We start from the raw sequence: 12,286 nt of genomic DNA, 5'->3' as shown, positions 1-12,286 counted from the left end.
GCTCACTCTACCCTCACAGTTGGGAAGCCTAGTTATGGACACGTGGAAGGATGGGTGTCAAGGGAAGGGGTCGCGGTGCTGTGTGGACTGAGTAGTGAGAATAGTGAGGAACACTTGAAAGGAGCAGATGGGGTACTGCTGCTGGCATTTTTTAACTTTGTTTTTCAAAAGCAAGTCACAGGAAAATACAAATATCCATGCAAGGAGAATGGGGCTTTTTGGAGAGGTTGTTGATGAGATCTTGTGTCTGGTCCTTAATAGCCCTTGGATATTAGGACTTGGGGTTTTGAATCACACCCTGGGAACTCTTGCTTCTCTCTGCTGGTTAGTAGAGTGCGTGGTCCTCTCTCCCTTTGTAAGTTTCAGATTGTTTACAGCTGAAACAGCAGGCAGTTATTTACATGAAACTCAACTTAAGAGGAAGATGACTTCCTTCGTATGGAACCTGAGTTGATATTATAGACAGAGAACTTTCACCGGGCTTTCCTTGGAGATCTGCTACTGTGTTAGCGGAAGTTGCACCTTAACTTTTGAATCCTTTTATTTCTTAAAATAGCCCCAGTGTCTGCTCTTGCCTTTCCCTTTTCCCCTTCAATTCTTGGAGAGCTGAAAGGATGGGTCGAGTGCCGAGAGGAGGAAGATGAGAGGACTGAATCTGATTTCAGTTCCTGGTAATTGCGTTGTTAATGGCACCTCACCATGCCTTGCTGGTGATAGCATTTGGTTTGTGTGTTGGACAGTCACCTTTAATGCTTTTTTTCCCAAGTAGCTTATGAGGCCAACAGAGCTTTTACCCTGGATTACTGTTATTTCACTTGGGGATGGCATTTTACCTGCAATGTATATTAAAGGATTTGTTCTTTGGAGTGGATTTAGGGGGAATTGGAGTAACTCATGCTTTTGTGTATCTAAATCTACTGGAGTATTTAGGTTGAAGGCCAGATTGAGAAGAGGCAAAATTTATAATAATGATAATAGTAATAATAACAACTACAACAACATGTACCTGATTGCAGGCTACACAGGTGAAATGTACTGTGTGTGCTGCTAAGATCTCATCTTTATTGAGTTTGTTTACTGTGGTTTATAGCTGCCTGCCAATGTTTGTTCTCATCACAGTAGATGCACTGGTTTTGAAGTCTACCACTGACTCCAAAAGCATTGTCTTTTTCTAATGGTTAATGTCTCAGTGTCAGGTTTTGTTTCCCACATCTGTGTTCCCCCAGCTGTGGCCAAGGCTCCATTTAGTGATCCGGAGAAAATCTTTGATGGCTGTGACTGCATACTTTCTTCTCAAGGGGTCTTATAAAGAAAGATCTAGATCAGTGAAAAGGAAGATGGAGGAGGACAAAGACAGAAACTTGGAAAATATATTCATTTGTCCATTTAATTATTCAGAGGCACCATTCCAGCTACTCTGGAGCTACTCCAGTGTTTAAAACACTTGGGCATCTTCTCATCAAGTGGTGCAGGGGTCGCAGGATTCAGAAGTGGAAGGAGCCCACCCTTCCCCAGTCCAGGGTATTGCCTTGGTGCAAGTAGGTGGTCTGGGTCAATCTCCCTGCATTTGGGGGCCTCATGGTGTGTCCCTTTGCAGTTCTTTTCAAATGGCCTGCAGTTAATGAGAAATCTCCAGCCTCGAAGTCCTTGGTGAGTGTTCCCAGGCTGCCATGCTGCTGATGACATCCTCCACCGGCTCCTAGGGCTTTGCACCAGTCACCCCCTAGTCACCACTTTACTCAGGTGTCTGCTTGCACGTCCTCAAGTTTCTGTAATGCTTATATTTTACCATTCAGTATCATATTCTGCCTTAACTTATTTGTAGTACTCTCATCCTCATCCCCATGCCCTGAGGAAGGTGGTTTGGCCAGAACACAAAATAAATGACATAAACAGAGGTGACAGGAGGGAAAACTACACAGGTGGGACACGCTCAGGAGAGCATGTCCAAGACACTTGGCTCTCTAATTGGCTGAGAAAGTGTGAAGTAATCAGAGCTGGGGGAAGTGGGGAGGGCAGGGGAGGGAATACCCATTAAGGAGTTTCTATAATCCCTTATTATAGTTCTTTAAAGAAAATATTTCAGACATTACAGCATGTAGAGATTTGTAAGATGGCATTAAAGAGTAAATGCCTCTAAACAAATGAATACAATTTCCGGAAGAGGTAAGTGCTACAAATATTAAAAATATATTTAGGGAATTCCCTGGTGGTCCAGTGGTTAGGACTCTGTGATTCCACTGCAGGGGGCCCGGGTTCAATCCCAGTTTGGGGAACTAGGATCCCACAAGCTGCATGGCCAAAAAAAAAAATATGGAACCAGCTTCTAATTCTTTTCCAGGTGATTGGTGGGGTTGTGAGAACTCAGTAAAACACTGAAAGGCAAATGTTGAATAGGATGAGGAAGATGAGTGTTGGCAAAAGAAAACCTCAGGCCACCAATGGACATTTATTTGGAAAGTTAGAGCAGTGTGTCCTGACGTCAGCATTTAGCACACCTGTTACCTTGGGCCAGTTCCCTTATTGCACTGAGCTTCCGTTTTCCCATCTGTTAAATGTCGAAGATGGTGTTACCCCTATGCTTCTCATTAGTTCAGTGTGGGGATTAAATGAAGACACCGGTGTATAAGGGGCTGAGAATAGTTCAGGATCCTGGGAAGTGGGAGCTATTATTGGATCTTCAATTTGCCCCTTGGTAAATGGACCCTTTCTGGTCCATAAAATTCTTGGTCTAATTTTTGAATGCTGGGATGACTCTGGGACTCCATTAACGTAATTATCCTAGAGTTCTTTGAGGGGAGAGAGATCATTTAAAACTTGGAACCAGACATTTACATCTCTGTGGGAAGTGACTTACTCCCTCTTCCAGCCTCTAATCCCCATCTCCCTTCCTTGCTTTTCCTCCTTAACACTTAACCGCCAGCTGACATGCTCCGTATTTTACTCTTTTGTCTTTCTGCACTAGGTGTTAGCTCCCTGAGGACAGAGAATAATTTCACCTGTCTTGTTCACTGCTGTATTGCCAGTGCCTAGAACAGGGTGTGGCATATAATAAAAGTTCAGCAAGTATTATTGAATGAGTAAGCAAATGAATGCATGACAGAGAAGAAATCAAACCAGGACTTAGTTCTGTTTTGGCCAGTGTTTGCTACTGTTATAATTCTTAGTTCTCTACCTGCTCATAGCCTTGTCCTTGAGTTAGTACGTTTATCATTTGCCCTGCTGTCCGCAACCATCAGTCTTTGTCTTCTGGGTCAGCAGACATGCCCACCCTGACTTCAGACCCACCACAGCCCACCCAGGGTGGACCTTTAGGGACTAGATTTCCAGGGCTTGCTTTTGTCTTGATCTGCGTTAACATACTTTGAGAAGGTAGTGTTTAGCCTCCAGCCGTGATTTCCCAGGATTTTGGGGCCACCTGGCCCATTTAGCAAAGCCAGTAGGGGCATATATTAACTTTAAAAATCATACTGCATTAAAATGAATGGTTTTTGAATATTCCAGTAGTTTTAGAGGTAATTGGTGGTGATACTAGGTTTGAAAATCACTGCTCTGGTTTAACGTTCTTGCCTCTGTGTACTTTGGAAGGATTTGCACATCTTGCTGTCCGGGTTGTCAGATTGTTCTGAGGCTGCACTCAAATAGTTTAGGGACACTAGATCGTTTCATTGACAATAATAATAAAGGGGCAGTTGCTTAGTTTACAAAACTGCATATTACATATATGTAATATGCACAATATATGTAATATATTGTATATGTTATAGCCTGCTGTGTGTTAATCATTCCCTGCAGGATCCCCTCTCCCCCACCTGTTAATTTTATTATTATTATTTTTAAGTTTCTTGATTTATTTGGTTGCACCGGGTCTTAGTTGCGGCAGGTGGGCTCCTTAGTTGTGGCAGGCAGGCTCCTTAGTTGCAGCACGTGGGCTCCTTGGTTGTGGCATGCAAACTCTTAGTTGCGGCATGCATTTGGGATCTAGTTCCCTGATCAGGGATCGAACTCGGGCCCCCTGCATTGGGAGCGCGGAGTCTTAACCACTGCGCCACCAGGTAAGTCCCCTCCCCCACCTTTTATTTATTTAAAAAAAAATTTATTTATTTATTTGTTTTTTTATTTTTGGCTGTGTTGGTCTTCCTTGCTGTGCGCAGGCTTTCTCTAGTTGCAGTGAGCGGGGGCCACTCTTTGTTGCGGTGCGCAGGCTTCTCATTGTCTGGCTTCTCTTGCTGCAGAGCACGGGCTCTAGGCGTGCCGGCTTCAGTAGTTGTGGCACGTGGGCTCAGCAGTTGTGCGCTCTCTAGAGCGCAGGCTCAGTAGTTGTGGTGCACGGGCTTAGTTGCCCCGCGGCATGTGGGATCTTCCCGGTCCAGGGCTCAAACCCGTGTCCCTTGCATTGGCAGGCGGATTCTTAACCACTGCACCACCAGGGGAACTCTCCCCCGCTTTTAAAACGTACATGTATTTGGGGAGATTTACACCAAATGGTTACCATAGTTTTCCTTGGTTGGTGGGATTGTGGGTGATTTTTATTTTCTTCTCTTCTCTTTTTTCCATTATTTTTTCCCCCTAAGGTTAACTTACATCCATTTTGCGGTTCGAAACCGTTATTGAGAAAAAGGAAAGCTGCCCACACCTTTTCACATAATCTCTGAATAACTGAGTTTTTGAGGATAAATTTGAAGTCTAACATACATTCAGAAAAGTACACAACTCATAAGCGTACATAATTCAATGAATTTTCATACACAGAGCACACCCAGGTCAAGAAAGAGCAGCCCCCCAACCCCATCCCTTGCAGTCATCCCCTCAGCCCCCCCGGAGGGCTCCACTATTCTGTTTTCTAGTACCGTAGATTAGTTAGGCCTTTTTTTGAATTTCATATCATACAGGATGTGATCTTCTGTATCTGGCTTCTTTCTCTTGACATTATGTTTGAGAGCCCCACCCATGTTGTGGTCTATTTATTTCCACTACTGTTTGGTGTTCCATTGTGTGAATATACTAAATATGTTTATATCTATTGCAGATGCAGATAGACATTTGAGTTCTTCCCAGTTTTTGGCCCATACGAATAGTTTTGGGAAATAATATGTATGCCTTTCTGTGGGTGGATACCTAGGAGTGGAGATATTGCAAATGTCCCCCTTATGAGATATTGCCAGAGAGTTTTGCAGAGTGGTTGTGTCTGTTAATACTCCACCAGAAATGTGTGCGTTCCAGCTGTTCCACAGACTCTTGCACACTTGACATCGTCTGTTGTTTTCACCGTAGCCAATCTGGTGGGTATGTGGTGGTATTTCATTGTGTGGTTTTGATTTGCCTTCCCTGAAGACTAATGAAGTTTAGCGTCTTTTCATGTATCTATTGGCCATTTGGATGTCATGTTTTGTAAGGTGCTATTTAAGTCCTTTGTCTATTTATATATTGGGGTATCTGCCTTTTTCGTATTGACTTGTAAAAGTTCTTTTCTGGATACAAGTTCATTGATGGGTCTGTGTACACATGCACACAGGCAGTGCATATTAGAGAAGGCAGCTATCTTCTTTCACTCTATGGTTTGCCAGTTCATCTCTTACTAGTGTCTTGGTAAACATAAAATCTTAATTTTAATGTCACATTTTCAATGTTTTCCCTTTATGTTTGGTTCTTTTTGAGCCCTGTTTAGGAAATCTTTGCTTACCCCATGGTAATGAGATGTTCTCTGATGTTTTCTTTCAAGAGAAAAAAACCCTTTTATTAATTTGAAATTAATAAATTAATTTCTTAGGAGTTTGAGTTGATACTGGGGGAATGTAGACTGCTGGCAGAAGCAATACAGCTTTAAGGCTTCCAGTCTGTATTAGTTTTCTTATGGCTGTTATGAAAAATGACCACAAATTTGGTAACTTTAAACAACAGGAAGTTATTTTCTCATAGTTCTGGAGGGCAGAAGTCTGAAATCAGGTTCACTGGGTCAAAATCAAGGTGTTGGCAGGACCGTGCTCCCACCGGATACTCTAAGGGAAAATTGCTTCTTGCTTCTTCCAGCTTCTGGTGGCTGCCAGCATTCCTTGGCTTGTAACTGCATCACTCCAGTTTATGCCTGTCTTCATGTTGCCTTCTCCTCTGTGTGTGTCAAATCTCCCTCTGCTTCCCTGTTAGAAGGACTCCTATGAACGCATTTAGGGCCCACCTAGATAATCCCTCCATTTCAAGATCCTGAATTTTATCAATCTGCCATATGCCAAAAACTTTGCTGTGTAAGGTAACAGTCACAGGTTCCAGGGATTAGGATGTGGACATCTTGGTGGTGGGGGGTATTGCATCCCAACAGTCATAATTCTAAGGTGGTTCTTTAGCTCTCCAGCTCCCTTCCCCATCCACCTTTCCTGCCTTCCACCAGTTGCCATGGTGACAGCCATCTCTCCCATGGAAGGGCGCAGGTTGCTGTCATGACTATAATGGGCTTGTTAGGAAGCATTGGTGGGCTCATTCATCTTTGTTTGCTAGACAGACCCCCTTGGGCAAATATTAGGTAGGTAATATTGTGAGGGAAGTTGTTTCTAATGCCTGTGAGTAAACCTAATTTACTTTAATGGGCAAATCAGGGTTTCTTTGGGGTTTCTTTAAGTTCTACTGAGCAGTTAGTTTTGGAAGGAATCATGTGATAATCTGTTTTCCATTTTATTGTCAGAATGACTCATTAGTCCAAGGACTTATTTTTAAAGTTATAATTAACATACAATACAATGCACAGGTCTTAGGTGCTCTGTTTGAATTTTGATACTTGTTTATACCATGTAACCACTGCTCCAAAAGGTACAGAACATTTCTGCCCCCCGGGAAGTTTCCTTGTGCTTCTTTCCAGTCCATTCCCCTTTCCCTGCAATCTATTTCTGATTTTTATCACCATGAATTTGTTTTGTCTCTTTGGGTTTCATGTAGATAGAACCATACAGTATATCCTTTTCGGAGTCTGGTTTGTTTAGTTCAGAAAGATGTTCTGAGATGCGTCCACATTGCCGCCCCTCTCAGTAGTTTTTACTGGGTTTCTTTCTGTTGTTGAGTCATAGTGCATTTGTGGATACACCACAGTTTGTTTATTGATATACCTGTAGATGGACGTTTGGCTGGTTTCTAGTTTTTGACTATGACAAATAAAGCTGCTGTTTGTGTACAAGTCTGTGTGTGGACACAAGCTTTATTTCTCTAGGGTCAACACTGGGATTGGAATTGTAGGGTCCTAGGAGAGGTGCATGTAGAAACTGTTAGAGTAGCTGGACCGTTTCCCACTGCTCACCATCAGTGTATAAATAAATGCGTTGCTCCCCATCCTGGCCACCTTCTGTGTTGCCACCTGGGGAGCTTTTGGAAGTTGGGACTGCCTCCTTCTCCTGGAATCGCCTTGCTTCTGAGGGGACAGCCTGCAGGAGCACAGGCTGGTGATGTGCTTAGACCCCCTTGCTGGTCCAGCTTTGCCTCGTTTTTGCTGCACGACCTTTACAAGTCACTTACCTCTTTGGACCCTCGTTTCCTCATCTGTGCGTGAGACCTGCCTCGTAGCGTTGCTGTGAGCTCCTGCATGCATCGGGCCTGGCACAGTGCCTAGCACGCAGTAGTTTGTTTGCTGGGAGTCTGGTATTTTAAACAGACCAGTGGGTGACTTCGTGGAACCTGGGGGTGAGTTGGTGGTCATTGTTGACCCAGCCGTAGCCAGTATGCAGCTATTTCTCAGCCCTTCCTCCCCCTGCTCAGGGCCCCAGGTGACAAATGGTTTGATTTGTGTAGCGGGTGCTGGTCTCTATTGGCTGCCCAGCCTCTGGCCCGGCAGGGTGTGCTCCAGCGGACAACTGTTGGAGAACCCTGGGAGGAAAGGAGAGATGAGGGCCTTTGTGTGCTAAAAGCAGGATTGAGATGATTGTGCCGGAAATATGGGAGGCGTTTTGCACATTTCCTCTGGGCAGCTCCTGATGGGATTTCGGGCATGGCCAAGACAGAATTAGAAAGAAAACCATCCAGAATTTGGTTTTGATAACCCAGACTCGATTGGATATGGTCACAGCCCAGAGAGAAAGTGCTTTATTTGTGCCTTGTGTAATGTTATCAAGAATAACGATACAGGGCTTCCCTGGTGGCGCAGTGGTTAAGAATCCACCTGCCAGTGCAGGAGACATGGGTTCGAGCCCTGCTCTGGGAAGATCCCACAACTACTGAGCCTGTGCTCTAGAGCCTGCAAGCCACAACTGTTGAGCCCACGTGCCACAACTACTGAAGCCCGCGCACGCCTAGAGCCCCTGCTCCGCGACGAGAGAAGCCACCACAATGAGAATCCTGTGCACTGTAATGAAGAGTAGCCCCCACTCGCCAACTAGAGAAAGCCCTCGCGCGGCAACAAAGACCCAACGCAGCCATAAAAAAAAATAATAATAATAATAACGATACAATCAGGAAAAGTGGTACACAAGCCTGTTCTCTGAAGGTCGGAGAAGGCATTTGAGCCATGAATAACCTTTTCACGTTGTGCGGTAGTTTTTAAAGGACTATTTCTGTTTCTGTGTGGTTTGGTCCCTTTCTAGAAGTATTTTGATGAAAATGTAACAAGTTGAAAGGCGACCGACCTCGGTGTTTAGTAACTCTTTTCCAGGATGTGTTGTGTTTATCTGCAGTGCCGGTCACGTGGCCGGTGAGCCACGAGCAGGTATTGGGAACCACCGAGGAAGCCTTGGGATTCAGGTTCTCCCGAGCGTGCGTGGGGCTGGGGCTCTCCGTGAGCCCCTTGTTCGGGCGGGGTTAAGTGGATTAGGCAACAGGTACGTCCCTGCAGTGGTCACTCCGTCAGAACTGTGATGGGTTGTGACAGTGCAGGGAACGCCGCCACGGCGGTTTTTCTGGGCCCCTTGGTTGTTCAGTCGGGAGACTTTCCAAGCCCTGCGTGAGTTGGCAGCATCAGCCCCCGGACGCGCTCCTCTCTATGTGTAATTAGGCCTGATGGATGTTCACACCCCACGTACTTGTTGAGCACCTTTTTTGTGTATACCAAATGCCGTGCAGTATTTCTGGAGAAAACTCTAGTTCAAAAAGGTGCATGCACCCCAGTGTTCATTACAGCACTAGACATGGAAGCAACCTAAGTGTCCATTGACAGATGAATGGATAAAAAAGATGTGGTACATATAGACACACACACAATGGAATATTACTCAGCCATAAAAAAGAACGAAATAATGCCATTTGCAGCAACATGGATCGACATAGAGATGATCCTACTAAGTGAAGCAAGTCAGACAAAGACAAATATATGGTATCACTTACATGTGGAATCTAAAAATTGATACAAATGGGCTTATTTACAAAATTGAATATACTCACAGACAGGGAAAATAAACTTATGGTTACCAAAGAGAAAAGGGGATGGGGGAGGGATAAATTAGGAGTTTGAGATAAACAGATACAGACTATTGAATATTATATATAAAATAGATAAACAGTGAGGTCCTGCTGTATAACACAGGAAACTATATTCAATATTCTGTAATAAAGCATAATAAAAAAGGATATGAAAATGAATATATGTATAACTGAATCACTTTGCTGTACACCAGAAACTAATACAACATTGTAAATCAACTATACTTCAATTAAAAACAAATAAACAAATGCCCTGAGAGATGTGGGGGTCAGAAGAACACAGTGCAGGCCCTGCCTTATGGAGCTGACAGCCTGAAACAGGGGTGGCCGACTTTTCCTGTAAAGGGTCAGACAGTTAATATCTGGCTCTGTGGGCTCTGCGGTCTCCATGGCAACTCCTCAACTCTCCCATTGTAAACAACTGGGTGTGTCTGTGTTCCAGTAAAACTTTATCTACAGAAACAGGTGGTGGGCTGGATTTAGCCTGTGGGCTGTGGTTTGACCATCCCTGGTCTGAAATGACATGCAGACCCCTCAATCAGGGAGTCAAGGCAGCCTCGTGTGGTGGCAAAGGATATGGATTCTGTAGTCCAACAGCCTGTGCTTGCGTCCTGGCTCTGCTGTTTACAACCTGTGTGGCTGTGGACCATCTAGTTTACCTCTCTGTGCCTCGGTTTCATCATCTGTAAAATGGGGGTGTTATAGTGTCTGTGTCATAGGGTTGTTGGGATCAGCTTCAAAGCTGCGTGTAAACGGCTTAGAACAGGGCGTGGCCCATAGAAAGTACTTATGATACGGGGTGGGGTGGGGTGTGGGGGGCTGATGCTACTCGAGAGGAAGCACCTGGGGAGAGCCCTACCTGGTGGGGATAGAGGGGAAGTGGTAGGTGAGGGGAGACCTAGGATGTCTAGGGGGTTCATCATGCAGCCCAGGGCTTGGGGAGAGCTTCCCTGGTAGAAGCTCTGTGAGTACAAAGGTTGGGAAGCATGGAAGGAGGGAGATAGTTTGGTATGGCTGGAATGCAGGTGGTACATGGGCTGTGGCCAGAGACGAGCCAGTAAAAGATAGACCAGGCTGGAAAAGCCTGTTTCCCGAAGGACATCTCAAGCTGCCGAGACCACAGGTCATAAAATGTCAGCACTGCCAGAGGGGAAGGGATACATTTGTGGGCCCAGGGAGCATCGGACACTTTACATTTACAATTTAATCCTTAACATGGGATGAGAGGTGTTGCAGATTTATCCAGTCTCCCCTTCTTCTATAGTCATAGAACCCCAGGTTTAATCTGGATGTGTGCTTTGTCCTAGGTAAAACTATATTTGCACCCCTCATTCCCCCCTCGCAGCTAGGGATGGCCATGCGGTTGTATTCTGGTTACAAGCAGAGTGGTCACATAGTAGTTTCCTGGAACCTTCTTTGTACCTTTCCCCTTTTTTCCTTATTGGAATATAGACATGTGGCCAAAACTGGAATATAGATGTGATGGCTGGAATTCCAGCAGTCGTCTTTTTTTTTTAATAGATTCCTGGAGTCATGGCAAGTCCTCCATTTTTAAAAATATTCATTTTATTTATTTTATTTATTTGGTTGCACTGGGTCTTAGTTGCGGCAGGCGCGCTCCTTAGTTGCGGTTCGCCGACTCCTTTAGTTGCGGCATATGTGGTCCTTTGTTGTGGCAGGCGGGCTCCTTAGTCGCGGCATGTATGTGGGATCTAGTTCCCTGACCAGGGATTGAACCCGGGCCCCTGGCATTGGGAGCGCAGAGTCTTACCCACTGGACCACCAGGGAAGTCCCCCAGCAGTCATCTTGAGTCTTCAGGTGACTGGGATGAAGGCTATCAAGGCAGAAGATGCCTCTGATGACTTTGCTGATCAGAGCCACCTCACAAATCCTGGGCTGCCACCTTCTGGACTTTTCTATGATTGGGGGAATAAGCTCTTTTTTTAAGTCACTATTCGCAGCCAAATCTAACCCTAACTGATGCAGGTGGAATCTCTGTTTTACAGATGAAGAAACTGAGGCATAGAGTGACCTAAGTTGCCCAGTTAGTCAGGTGTGGAGCCAGGATCTGTCTGACTCTGGAGCATGTTTTCTTTCCATTACCCTGGAAGGAACTTGGAGATCTTCCACCCCCTCATTTTATAGATGAGATCACTGAGGGCTTTGCCTCAGGGTAAACCAGCAGTTCATTCCACTGCAAGGTAATCATTGCTCTGTTTTATCCCTCATTCACTATCTCTTCAGCCCTGGCCTTTCCCAAGAAGGGCCCCTGTGTTGTAATTAGTGATTTTGTAGCCTTCCCCTGGGCAGAATTTCCTTCTGTGAGTAGTTGATGTTTGGTGGGTTTTCCCTGGTCAGAAACAGGCACTGTTTTTGGGCTGTATGTTTAGAGCTTTCACAACCTTGCCTCTTGCCTCCTGTAGTTCTTAGTCATATCTTTTCTTACTGTACTGTCCTGTCTTCACTCGGGCTCCAGGGGCTGGCTGAGGGGGCCCTGTGACTCTTTGGAAGCGCTGACAGATGAATCTTGATTGACATGGAGAACTCCCAGGTCATGAAGCTCAGAGTGTGGACTTTGGCTAAAATGGGGTCACATGTTTTGAATGCATTTTGCTTTTGGAATTCTCGTGTAGCTGAGTTCCACCCTATTACTAATACCTTAAAAATGGACCTCCCGACCCCTTTGGCTAATGGCTCAGCACAGAGCTTTTCTGTGTGCCTGTTCGAGCTGACTCATTTCGTGTGTTGGTCCCAAAAAGTGGAACAGGACAAAAGGCAATTTGTGCCGCTAGTGCTGTTGAGAGAGCATTGTTGCATACTTATTATATATGTGGCATTTCATATTTGGTCACTTTCTGTACTAGCAACAATCTTTGTGGTCATTTTTATTCGCCT

The 12,286-nt window shown here is 45.0% G+C and overlaps 1 protein-coding gene across 2 annotated transcripts in view; it reads left to right on the top strand.

Annotated features, from left to right (window-relative positions):
* OSBPL10 (oxysterol binding protein like 10) overlaps positions 1 to 12,286 on the top strand; it is a 371,839-nt gene that overhangs the window by 82,408 nt on the left and 277,145 nt on the right. The window lies entirely within an intron of this gene.

This window comes from Balaenoptera musculus, chromosome 11 (genome assembly GCF_009873245.2).
Source record: "Balaenoptera musculus isolate JJ_BM4_2016_0621 chromosome 11, mBalMus1.pri.v3, whole genome shotgun sequence".
In the NCBI taxonomy this organism is placed as follows: Eukaryota; Metazoa; Chordata; class Mammalia; order Artiodactyla; family Balaenopteridae; genus Balaenoptera; species Balaenoptera musculus.
This window is presented reverse-complemented; position numbering and strand designations above follow the sequence as displayed.